The following is a 13,393-nucleotide window of genomic DNA, read 5'->3' on the forward strand; positions in this document are numbered from 1 at the left end:
ATAAAAAACACAACTAGTCTTAAACTTCAGCTACAAATTCTGGTAACATGGCAATATACAGTATAGTAATGACATACACAAACTAATTACTGTACATTAACACACTAACTCAAAACCACATTTTGATTCAAATATAAATTTTAAAATGTACAACTTCTATATTTCCAAGAAAAAAAATATTACAATGTAAGTTAAGATGATTTTTGTCCACTATTTGCAAACCCTGTCTAATTGTCCTAACAGTTAGAACCAGAAACCTATTATTTTCAGTGTCCAGATCTCCTGGCCCCCTGCCTTGCATATGCATTCTTCAAGTAACGCATTGCGTGCTCCTTTATTTCTTTTTCTGTTGATGTAGTGTGGGACTTCAGCACGGCAGCTAGGAGAAAATTATATAATATTACTTCCCAAATAAATGATGATTAATATCTTCTTTAGTATAATCTAAAAAATGAACGGTTTACTAAGCTCAAAGCTGAAATAAACGTATAAACTTTGGCTTGCATCATAGCAGTTGAAGTCTGTCCTAATTAAAGAGTACCCAAAGTTTGAAAGTACAACAAAGAATAAGAATAATTAGAGAAACGGCAAAACAGTTTTGTGTCATCTTCCCCATTCACACTATTTTTGCTTATTCACGTACTATTGTAATCAAAATAATATTAAGAAAGATCTGTATGTATTCAGATAGTATTATTATTTTTCATACTTACTTGTCAAAAGAGGATTGCTGAGATATTTGCGGATAAATACTTCAATCTTCTACGTTTGAAAAACGTGTCCAAAATGGTGACCAACGAATACTAGCAATGAATTGTGGTTTATAACTGGGAAATATGCTGGGTTAGATATTTTCTCAACGTATGCGTTTATTAATGTTGCCGATATTATGGTTGAAATTTAACATAGATAATACATCGCGGCTATGTGCCCCCTGCAATGTGCTGATGTGCAATTTTAACACATGCAGTTAGTAAGGATCAGTCACTGTTGTATGGTATTATATATAATGACATTATGGAATAGGATGGGGACAGGCCTGGCATCACGGGGGGAGGGAGGAGTGTCGCCCCTTCAGTTTTGGGCAAAAAGATTTACCTAACTTAATTTGCGCCCTAAAAAAATAGTTGTACTTTGTCAATGGTCAGACAACACTAAATGACACTAACAGTCACTCGGACTGTTTGATGTGCAGGAGGGCTATCCGTCCAGGAACTGCACATATCAGTGTCGTTATTGAGTGTCAACATTATGATCCTGTTTGCTCAGGTGGACCAATTCCTTGCAGTAGTTTATCATTATACTTAAAATCGTTATATAACTAGAACTAGTTATAGAAGTCTGTGCGTTCTGTTGGTTTTACAACCATTTTTTCTTAACGATTCAGAACCTCCATCGATGTAGCTGCAAAAATGAACGCTTATGGTACTTTTCGCTCCAGGCAATACAAACCATGAGAGTGACGAAAAATGTGAAACTGAACTTCATCGCAAATACCAGATTGCTAGTCGTTATCTTCTATCATGAAGCGCTAATCAATGGCATAGCTGCGAGATTTCATTTGGGTAGCTGCACCGTACAGCTCCGTTTCAACCGAAATATCACCCCCCCCTCAGAATTTCAGAAGCCCCCCTACAGATTTTTCCCCGGGCACAGCGCACTGATGGGGGACGGGGTGTCCAGGAAATGGCATCAACTTTTCTCAAGAAAATAAAAATAGAAAATCTATAGGCACTCAAACATTTTACTGTTTTTTTCAGGCAGGTGGCAAGACCCCCTCCTCAAAACCCTTGTATGCCAAGCTGTCCCAGTGGGCAGTGATTCGTCGAATATACGTATATTCACGGCAAAAATACGGCTATACATGTATATATAAGTCACCGCAACGTATAATCAACGTCGAATTGCAACCGTAAAATCGACGACATTAATAAACGCATATATAACGTCGAAAACACATCTAACACAGCGCCTGAGGCTTTTTACTGTATACTGTTACTGTATACAGTTACTGTATTTACTGTCAGCTACTGTATTTACTGTCAACCAGCAGCCATATCACCCTGCAACTCACAACTGGCAACCCACTGAAGCTAAGCAGGTGTGAGCCTGGTCAGTACCTGGATGGGAGACCTCCTGGGAAAAACTAAGGTTGCTGCTGGAAGAGGTGTTAGTGGGGCCAGCAGGGGGCGCTCACCCTGCAGTCCACGTGGGTCCTAATGCCCCAGATTAGTGACGGGAGAGCCGTCCTTCGGATGAGACGTAAAACTGAGGTTTGACTCTCTGTGGTCATTAAAAATCCCAGGGCGCTTCTCGAAAAAGAGAAGGGGTGTAACCCCGGTGTCCTTGCCATATTTCCCATTGGTCCTTACCAATCATGGCCTCCTAATAATCCCCCTCTATGAATTGGCTATATTACTCTGCTCTCCTCCCCACTGATAGCTGATGTGTGGTGAGCGTTCTATGCACTATGCACTATGGCTGCCGTCACATCATCCAGGTGGGGCGACATATTGGTGGTGGTAGAGGGGAGTCCCCATTACCTGTAAAGCGCTTTGAGTGGAGTGTCCAGAAAAGTGCTATATAAGTGTAAGCAATTATTATTATTATTATATCGTGTGTGCCGCAACTAGGAGTATACGACACTCTGCACAGTGTACGAAGTAAATTATTTTCACAGTAATTAATTTATTTACACGTGTATAATAAATATAGTAATAAATATAATAAATTAATTAATTACTGTGAAAATAATTTACTTCGTACACTGTACAGAGTGCCGTATACTCCTAGTTGCGGCACACACGATATATACAGTAAAAAGCCTCAGGCACTGTGTTAGATGTGTTTTCAATGTTATATATGCGTTTATTAATGTCGTCGATTTTACGGTTGCAATTCGACGTTGATTATACGTCGCGGCGACATATATATACGTATAGCCGTATTTTCGCCGTGAATATACGTATATTCGACGAATCACTGCCCACTGGGAGGCCATCATGAGGCTGAAAAATCAGAATAAATCAATCAGAGACAACCAAAACATTCTCTCTCTTTCCTAGCGTTAATCCCACATCAGCGGGGTCGGCTTGTCAGCACACCAGTCTCCATTTGATGGTTTGAACCAAATCTTTGAGTTGACGTTGTCATTAACTGCGACCGAGAATACTTCCAACCGGCGCGTCGTTCCACCTGCCATCGGAGAAGGGGGGGGAGGAGAACAAAGTAATGTAGCCAATTCATAGAGGGGGATTATTAGGAGGCATGGGAAATTTAGCCAGGACACTGGGGTTACACCAATACTCTATTCGCGAAACACCCTGGGATTTTTAATGACCACAGAGAGTCAGGACATCAGTTTTACATCTCATCCGAAGGACGGTACTTATTTACAGTATAGTGTCCCCATCACTATACTGGGGCATTAGGACCCACCTGGACCGCAGGGTGAGCGCCCTCTGCTGGCCCCACTAACACCTCTTCCAGCAGCAACCTTAGTTTTTCCCAGGAGGTGTCCCATCCAGGTACTGACCAGGCTCACACCTACTTAGCTTCAGTGGGTTGCCAGTTGTGAGTTGCAGGGTGATATGGCTGCTGGCACATAGCCAAAACATTAGATGTGTCAAAATCAACTGTTTGGTACACTGTTAAGAAGCAAGAACGCACTGGTGAACTTAGCAATAGCAAACATGGTAGACCATGGAAGACCACAGTAGCGGATGACCGAAAAACACTTTCAATAGTGACGAAAAAACCCTTTTTTTAACTGTTGAACAGATCAGGAACACTTTCCAGGATGTAGGCATATATGTGTCAACGACTACCATAAAGAAAAGAACACACCAGCATAATCTCAGAGGGTTCACCATAAGATGCAAACCCCTGGTAAGAAAGGCTACAGAAAGGCCAGGTTACAGTTTGCTAAAAAGTCCATAAGAAATGCCTCTAGAGTTCTGGGACAAAGCCTTATGGACAGATGAGACAAATATTAACCTGTACCAGAGTGATGGAAAGAGGAAAGTATGGAGAAAAAATGGAACTGCTCATGATCCGAAGCATACCCCCTCATCTGTGAAACATGGTGAAGGCAGTGTCATGGCCTGGGCATGTATGGCTGCCAGTGGAACTGGCTCACTTGTCTTTATTGATGATGTGACTGCAGACAGCAGCAGGACGAATTCTGAAGTGTACAGAAGCATCTTATGTGCTCAGATCCAACCAAATGCTTCAAAACTCATTGGACGGCCCTTCACCTTGTAGCAGGACAATGACCCCAAACATACTGCTAAAGCAACTATGGAGTTTTTCAGGGCCAAAAAATGGAATGTTTTTGACTGGCCAAGTCAATCACCTGACCTGAATCCCATTGAGCATGCATTTTACTTACTGCAGACAAGAATGAAAGCAAAAAGCTCCCAAAAGAAGCAGAAACTGAAAATGGCTGAATTACAGGCCTGGCAGAGCATCACCAGGAAAGATACCCAGCGTCTGGTGATGTCTATGGGTCACAGATGTCAGGCTGTCATCAATTGCAAAGGATTTGCAAACATGCCACATTTTATTTAAGATTATGTTAATGTGTCCAATTACTTTTGGTCCCATGAAATGGGACCCTTAATACCCTTGAATTAAAGCTGACATTCTGCAATTTAACCTCATAGTCATTGTTTTATTTCAAATACAATTTGCTAGAGTACAGAACCAAAACAGCTAATATTGTGTCACTGTCTAAATACTTATGAACTGCACTGTATATTCAGATTTCTGTTAAACTTTTAACTTTCATATTTGATGAGAATTAAGAAACATATGTTTGCAATAAGTTATTTTTTGTGCAGTATTTTAATTTGCTACTGAAAGAGACCATGCTGTTATATTATATTTATACAAACCTATATAAAAGTGTCATTAAGCCCAAAAGTTTCTCATGTACAAAAACAGATAACAGAAAAATAATCTCCCACACAAATTGGAGAGGTTAGTGACATAGTTCAGTACATTGCATGTGACAGAATGTATCTCAATCAAACACAGTTAAAGCGAATTTGTACCATCTTTATAAATCACCATGCTACTAAGTTTTGATTTATGAATTTCATAGTGACTGAGATAATGTTTATGCTTGGGTTACTCCACTACAGTGTTATAGATATTCCACAATTCATTAGTTGCCTATAAAGATTAGAAAAACAACCCTGAAAACTAACACTTATTCACGTCTGACTAAGTACTGAGAATTTTACTTAGAGATAAAGTCACAGTGGTCTTTGAACTTTGTAGCAGATGTTAGCAGATTATCAAGCAGTTGGGACAGAACAGTTGTGAACTCTTGCTGGGGTATGTAAGTTTAATATGTCATGTTTTGTTTAATATTTTAAAGTTAAGTTTCGATTGACGAGATTCCTTCACATTGCTTTCTCTGTGAACCAGGAAGTTTCTGTTTTAAGTATACTTGATCTTGAGGTGAGTGTGGCACATTTGATTGTTATAGCTACACATACCTTATGTTCCTATACAATCTTTAAAAATCTTTAAAAATGTCCAAAAATATATATATACAAAATATGCCTGCTGAAATTAAGAATCTGACACATTGAAAATGGAAGGCTGCAGTTTGCCTGTAAGGTATTTCTCAGACTTACTAAATTAATTAAATTTATTAAAACAAATATCAGTAAATTTATTTAAATATTGCACTATATATTGGGTATATTGGTTAAGTTTTTGCTAATTGGTAGATTTATGAAGGCAGGTTGAAGAACTGATGAAGGGGTAAACTGTTAAGCTTTGGAGATAGGAGAATCTAAGGTGTAAGAAACTACACCTTATAAACAGCGCTATAGAAAAAAAAAGCTGTCTGCCTTAATGCAGATAATTAAATTATTGGCCGTCTGATTGAAAAATGGACGGCTTTCAGGACACGTGTCGCGACTGCGTCCGCAAGGATTCAGATTGGGAATGGGACCCCGTGTCCCAGCCCAGGTATAATAATTACAAATCCAGAAAAGATAATCTGTTTTTCGTGTGAGAGAAATGTCAGTGGAAACTGAACTAGAAGCAAAGCAGTTTAATCAGGAATACTGACAAAAAAGTTGAAGAAAAAACATGCAGCAACAGTCTTCTGTTTTTGCTGAATGAGATAAAAGCAAATCAGGAGGACATGAACGCCCACATAAAAATTACCATTGGTCTGTGTATCATTTTGTTAATTATTTCCTATGATGAAGTGCTGACAGAGGCTTAGCCTATGGTATGCTGATCAAAAGCATTAACAGTTCAAAGTAAAGAGCTATCTTATTTACAAGGTAATAAAATCAATGAAATGCCAGTCTAGGTCCAATCACATAGGCCGCTCTTCTACTAAGCCTGTTTGTCATACTTCCTTATTGACAGCCTCAACTATCTTGTAATGTCTATGGTCCACCATATAAATCAATAAACAAGAAATTTGACTGAATTATCTTTTTTTTTGCTGTGAACTATATATTTTGTGTTCTGTTTTATTTTATTGTGGTATTTGATTTTGATGCCTGATGCTACTGAATAATAAAGGACATTTAAATTCTCACAAAATTATGTTCTCAAGAAAAAAAAGAACACAATAAATTTGTTTTTTAATAGACAACAACAAAAGCCTACAGACTCATAAAGGAATATAGTACATAACACTGATCTCCAGTTAGTCCACCTGTTTAGCACAGCAGCTGCTGGAGTCCAGAAGTGCCTCATTCCAATGCTCAAGCTAAAACAAGAAGATTTAAAACTACTGCTAGTTTAACTAGATAAAAACTAAGATTAGTTCTTCAACAGTTTTAAAGTACATAAGCACTTCAATGGCCTATAGCAATCAACATTCACAACTAGATGTCTACTAATTTTAATGGACTGTGACTGAAAAACTGTTTGAAGGTCACAGCTGCTCTATGTATTCCTCCTGTTTCATGGCTATTAATAACATTTTGAAAACATGTTACTGGTGTAGCTAGTCTGTGACTCCCACTGGCATAAGACAAGAACAGACAAGGAACCTAGCAGACTAGGAAATCTTGCTAGACCTCACAGACCTGTAGGACTGTTTAAAACAGAAGCAGGCAGGAACTCTCTGAACTAATGGTATTGCCTTTCTTTTGTAGGAAGATTGGATGAAGTATGTTGTACTCAGCTGTGAATAGAAATGGATATAGGAAAACCTTTGAAAACTGTGTAATAGAAAGTGTATTTGTATAATATTTATCATTCCTAAGGATATGAAAGAGAAGAAGGGAACTTGCTTTATTCAGTGCAGCCCTACCTGGATGATGCCAGTATCCCCTCTACACAGCAGATCAGGAGGAAAAACTAGAAATTGTCACATCAGTTTAATTCAGTTGAATTTATGGAGACCAGTGTTACAAGCCCAAAGTGGAACTTATCCAGGACACCAGAATTGGCACCCCTACTCTTATGAGGTGTCATGGGATATTTAATGACCAAGTAGTCAGGACCTTTGTTTGTCTCACCTGCAGGATGGCTCCTTCTACAGCAGTGTCTTCTGTCCCCATACAGAGGCATTGATTTGACAATTCTGTTTTTCAAAAGGAAGAGCACCACCTACTGGCCTTCTAACACCACTTACAGCAGATGTCCATACATGATTTACTGAAATCATGACCGCTCCCCACATCTCAAACATAATAGTATTAGTCTCATGTACTCTTCTTTGTTAAATTAACCAACCAAGGTTTATGTACCTCCAAGCAACCCGTCCCAGTTAAATATCTGTACTCTGTTCCGTACACATTATCCAATTATCTGATGAATTTTCATTTTGTTCTTTGAGAATTTTGAAAACTTGTATCAGGCCCGCTCATAGTCTACAATTCAAAATTAAAAGCTTCCAGTTTCTTCACCCTGTCAGTGTTGGACAGGCACTAGGTCTCTTAAGCCTTGGAATGAATAGGACCCACATGATCCCATTTTAACATTGGTAATTCTCTATTTTTGTTTCCCTGAATCCAGACCTTTTAGTCTATAAGTCGGTTTGGTCTTGTTCTTGTGGATGGGCAGGACATTGGCAATTTTCCCGTTCATAGATAGCAGCCATATCACCCTGCAACTCACAACTGGCAACCCCCTCTTGGATCCATGGCAGTGATGCAGCATCCAACTCAGATGGTGCCCAGCCCGGGCACCATCCGGGCATGTGGGGAGGAGAATAGGATAGTTTGGTCAGAACAGATGTGTCTACCTGGTGGGCCAACATAAAGACACACAATGGCATGTACATTTCTATTTATTTTTCTAATTGATTTATGAAAGCTGTTTTTTAGCTTTAGATTTGTTCACATTTGGAATACATTTCACAAGAAATAACAAGAAAAATGTTTAGGAATGTTTTTTGGAATTTAGACGTGGGGACTTTTGGCTGAACCTTGGCCCCGTGGCTGCAGGATGAGCATGTGAGGAACCCTGCCGGGAGGAGAAGGAGCAGGGGAAGGATGCAGAAATACCAGTGGAAGGAAGAGAGGAACTTACTGAGCAATATACAGCTCTTCATACAGAACGTGATGTCAGCAGGATTACAAGTGCAAAATGAAGTAGATCTTTGCTGCTGTCATCCCTCCAGATCTTTTGCTTAAAAACTGCATTTACTGCATCAGGCAGATTGTTTAAATTGATTCTTTCTTCACTGAATTCATTTCTATCCAACCCCATTCTGGTTCTTACATGGTCTTATTCCAAACTGGTGAAAAGGAAGACCTAATTTGCTATACTGTGTGTTGTTTTATTGCATTTAGCACCTTCTGTAACTACAAATGTTAAAGACTTCTTTACAAATGTAGGTCCATATAGCTGTGTGTTGCCCATTGTTGCCTTGTGCATAGGCCTACAGTATGTATAACATGGACCTCTTAAATACACTAGCAATACTGAGAAAGCACAGACTAGCCTTTTTTTAAGAGAATGCTTTTACAGTTTCTAATCCACTAATAACTTCTCTAATTCTAATAACTGAACTTTAATAACCTGTTGTCTCTAAAGGGCAGAGAAAATGATTAGTTTGATGATGTGACAATTTTCACTTTAAAAAGAAAAGAATATGGAATGATCTTGTGCAATAAACACCAGGAGTAAGCAGCATTTACTTCTCCAGAAATATAGGAAACCTAAATCCTTTTTCATAATGAAAACCTCAAAAGCCTAGCCTTCTCCAAGGCTTTAATGCTGAACTTGGAGCTATAGCACTAGGACCAAGTGAGCAGCCAACAGAGAAGAAGGGGGAGAGGAAAGAACAACTTTGTGTTGTTCTCTCAAAGTACTTGCTCAAGAGCTGGATGACGTAACCCTACTATGCACAAGATGTAAGTGTTTTGTATTGGTTTATGTAATCGAATGTTGCCTAAAATGCGTGTCTACATGAGATGGTGATCCAGATGTAATGACAGCCTTGAGTGGCCACCAGTGGCGAGGTGTCTCATCATGATGATTCGGATTTGCTTGTACTTAATTAGTTTTTGCCAGCACTGCTGTAAATTGCGAATTCAGAACGAGGTTCAAATACTCAGTTACTTGTAGCTTAATGTATACATCCCGTCTCCTGTTCTCTCAAATTGGCCACACCGCCACACAATATTTCAGGGGCCGTTAAGGGGTCTGGATTCATTCGTTTTTTCCGTGAATGGGGGGTAATCTAAATTTAACAGGCGTGTAATTGATCAAATTGTGTATGTCCCCTATGCTGGTGTAGTTTGACATTGTTTACTAAAATCAATCAGACTCAGTTTTGTATATTTGGTGACATCAGTGATTTATTTTATCTGGGATCAGATAAAATCACCATGAGCAACAGTTTTTAATGTTTCGCTTTCTAAAATGAATTTATCTGAGATGAAGACATCTTACGAGTACTTTCTTGGAAAAAGCAAGAGACGTAGACATCAATCCCAGAGGGGTGCTGTGGGATTCATTTTAACTCGCTGTAAACACGGTTTGTATGTGTATTCAGCTGCAGCGGATGTTGCTGTGAAAAGCCCCTAAAAGCAGACCTTTACACTCCCCGTGGCTATGCACAGTGTGGGGTAGCTGGGAGCGCTTACAGACTGAGCGCAAATTTCTGGGCATGTCTCCATTGAGTGTTGTGTAATTTTGGGTAAATACGTAGGCTGCTGTTCAGCATATTTATTCCTGCCTTATGCACAGTATTCAGCACACTTTATGAATTGTTCTTTCATTTTCTTTTAAAAAATGTTACTTTTAATACATTGAATTTGCATATGTGCAATATCATTTTAATTGAAAATAATACAGACATTTCGCAATTTCAGTTTTTAATTACTGGCAATCAACTTATAAAGGGAAACTGCAACGCTATTTCAGTTTTTAATTACTGGCAATTAATAATAATAATAATAATTATTATTATTATTATTATTATTATTATTATTATTATTATTATTATAATTGCTTATACTTATGTAGTGCTTTTCTGGACACTCCATTCAAAGCGCTTTACAGATAGTGGTGACTCCCTGGAATTGTTCATGAATCACTTCCTGTATGAAGAGCAGTATATTGCTCAGTAAGTTCCTCTCTTCCTTCCACTGGTATTTCTGCATCCTTCCCCCGCTCCTTCTCCCGCTGGCAGGGTTCCTCACATCCTCATCCTGCAGCCACGGGGCCAAGGTTCAGCCAAAAGTCCCCACGTCTAAATTCCAAAAAACATTCCAAAACATTTTTCTTCTGTTATTTCTCGTGAAATGTATTCCAAACGTGAACAAATCTAAAGATAAAAAACAGCTTTCATAAATCAATTAGAAAAATAAAAGGGAAGAGAAATGACTTCATAAAATGATTAAAAATCAACAAAATCCAGTCAAAACAAGTACCATGATTTGCAAGTACAGGTAAATATTAGGAAAGCTGAGAGAGATGACTGAAAACGTATTTTAGTCCTTCAACAGCAGAAGATCCATTAAACAAGATGAATGTGTATCCAGGAAAAAGGCATTCTAATAGACAATGAAAAGATATTGGGAGAAGCACCAAAAGAGTATTTTGTTTGGGCGTTCACCAATGAAGTCAACAACAATCCTCAGAAAGCAAAAGGACAAAGTTCTTCACTGAACACTATCAGCATAGAACAAGCAAAAGTGTATCTGGTACTAGAGTCTTTTAAGATAAATCTCCTGGCCTTTATATTATCTGACCAATTGTATTTAAGGAAATAGATGTTATCCAGAAACCATAATGCAACTTATGCAACAGTCTCTCCAGGTGAGGGTAGTATCTATAATTGCTTACACTTACATAGCGCTTTTCTGGACACACCACTCAAAGCACTTTACAGGTAATGGGGACTCCTCTCCACCACCACCAATGTGTAGCATGCACCTGGATGATGTTACGGCAGCCATAGTGCACCAGAACACTCACCACACACAAGCTCACAGTGGGGAGGAGAGCAGAGTAATGAAGCCAATTCATAGAGGGGGATTATTAGGAGGCCATGACTGGTAAGGGCCAATGGGAAATTTGGTTATACCCCTACGCTTTTTGAAGAGAAACACCCTGGGATTTTTAATGACCACAGAAAGTCAGGACCTCGGTTTTACATCTCATCCGAAGGACAGCACCTTACAGTATAGTGTCCCCATCACTATACTGGGGCATTGGGACCGACATAGACCACAGGGTGAGTGCCCCTTGCTGGCCCCACTAGCACCTCTTCCAGCAGCAACCTTAGTTTTTCCCAGGAGGTCTCCCATCCAGGTGCTGACCAGGCTCACACCTGCTTAGCTTCAGTGGGCTGCCAGTTGTGAGTTGCAGGGTGATATGGCTGCTGGCAAATGGCATAATGATACAATGTCACAATACTGTAGCATTCTGGAAGTGGGCACCTGACCATGACTCTCTTCCCCCACCTCTATAAATTGGGGTCCCTTTTCCCTTTTTACTACATTTTTGCGCAAAACCGTTAGCTGAGCAATTGGCTCTGCACACCTTCTCTCTGCTTTGCCTCCTTCCTCTCCTTGTCCGAGTGATTAGCAAGCCCCTTTATTCTAAAAGGGCAAAAACCTATTCCACTCTCCTGCCTCTCTTCTTACTCCACTGCCTGTGCAGAGGGGTATTTAGGAGGACTGCTACTATCTTGCAATTACTTCTGTTTAACTAGTAAGATATGGGTCTTTGACTAAGAGATAGTTCAGTGTAAAATATAAGATGCACTTAATATTTCTTTCAGAGCCAATGGGAAAAGTGTCACCATGACTGATTGCAAGGTCTTAGGCTTTACATAAGGCTTTTGAGTTCTTGACAATTTTTAAACAAGGGAACAAGTAATAGGTTTATTCCCTGCTGAAAAGATAACAAAGACAAACACAACACAACATTTCTGCCGTGGAGCCTTCTTCAGGTGTGAGCAATTTTTTAAACAAGGTTATAATGTAGTTTTTTGTAAAAACAAAGAGTTTTGTGAGATTCTAATTAAACACTACAAGGCTCAGCCTGGTCAACACAGAGTTGAAAAACATTTGAGGGACATTAGATTTTCTGCTGGTGTAAGTGGTGTTGGTGGACCAGCAGGTGTCAGTGTTCCCTTTGGACGGGAAAGGAGAATCTCTAAAACAAATGGCCCACTATGGGGAACAGTGATGCTCTGCTGTCCTTCACACACAGTTGCAGAGTTCCCACATATTGTATAGTATGTTTTTGAACCACTCAGTGCACTACTAACTCAAATGAACAGACACTGTTGAGTATTACAGATCAATTATGTTAGAGATAGTACTGTTGTGCAAGTTAAATAGCATTTAATTTGTCAAAAAATCAAATAATTTTTCCAGCTTGGTGGAAGAAAAGACAAAGTTGGACATTGCCTTCTGGTGATTGTTGTATGAATTAAAACACTGCTCTGCAAAGACTATATCAGACTGGCTTTTGTGAGCGGTGTTGAAACAAATATAGAAATATTGAAAATGAGTTTCTAGATGAGGACCTCAATATGAATATCATAAAGTCTTCTTGAATGAAACCAGGATATGAGCTTCAACATTCTTGGGTAGCTCGTTCCAGACTCCCACAGCATTTTGTGTAAAAAAGAGCCTCCTGTATGATTTAAAAGCACTTACCCAGATTTAAATTGGAAGATGTTTTCCATTTTGTATTTATATTAAATGCCATCCATGTGTTGGCCCACTCTTTTATTTTTTTTATTTTTGCAATATTCCACTGCAGTTTCAGTTCAATATTGTCCTATCAATATCAAGAATCACCTGAGGGTCATGGCATAGAGTTTGGTTGTTTGCACACTCTTCAAGTGTATGTTGTACTGTCTCTAAGATCTTTAGCAATCTCTTCAAGATATGAGGTCTTTAATATTCTGTATTAAATAAAGCTCTGATTTTGAATGAGT

General features: G+C 39.1%; 1 protein-coding gene across 1 annotated transcript in view; it reads left to right on the forward strand.

The window, feature by feature from the left end:
• The first annotated feature begins 5,266 nt into the window (after positions 1–5,266).
• LOC148645915 (equilibrative nucleoside transporter 1-like) overlaps positions 5,267–13,393 on the forward strand; it is a 48,167-nt gene continuing 40,040 nt past the window's right edge. The window contains exon 1 of the mRNA XM_088609589.1: positions 5,267–5,340. The gene's annotated coding sequence lies outside the window, so the exon portion shown is untranslated. The remainder of the gene's footprint in view (positions 5,341–13,393) is intronic.

The sequence above is a fragment of the Lepisosteus platostomus genome, chromosome 17 (genome assembly GCF_059453375.1).
Source record: "Lepisosteus platostomus isolate fLepPlt1 chromosome 17, fLepPlt1.hap1, whole genome shotgun sequence".
Taxonomy (NCBI): Eukaryota; Metazoa; Chordata; class Actinopteri; order Semionotiformes; family Lepisosteidae; genus Lepisosteus; species Lepisosteus platostomus.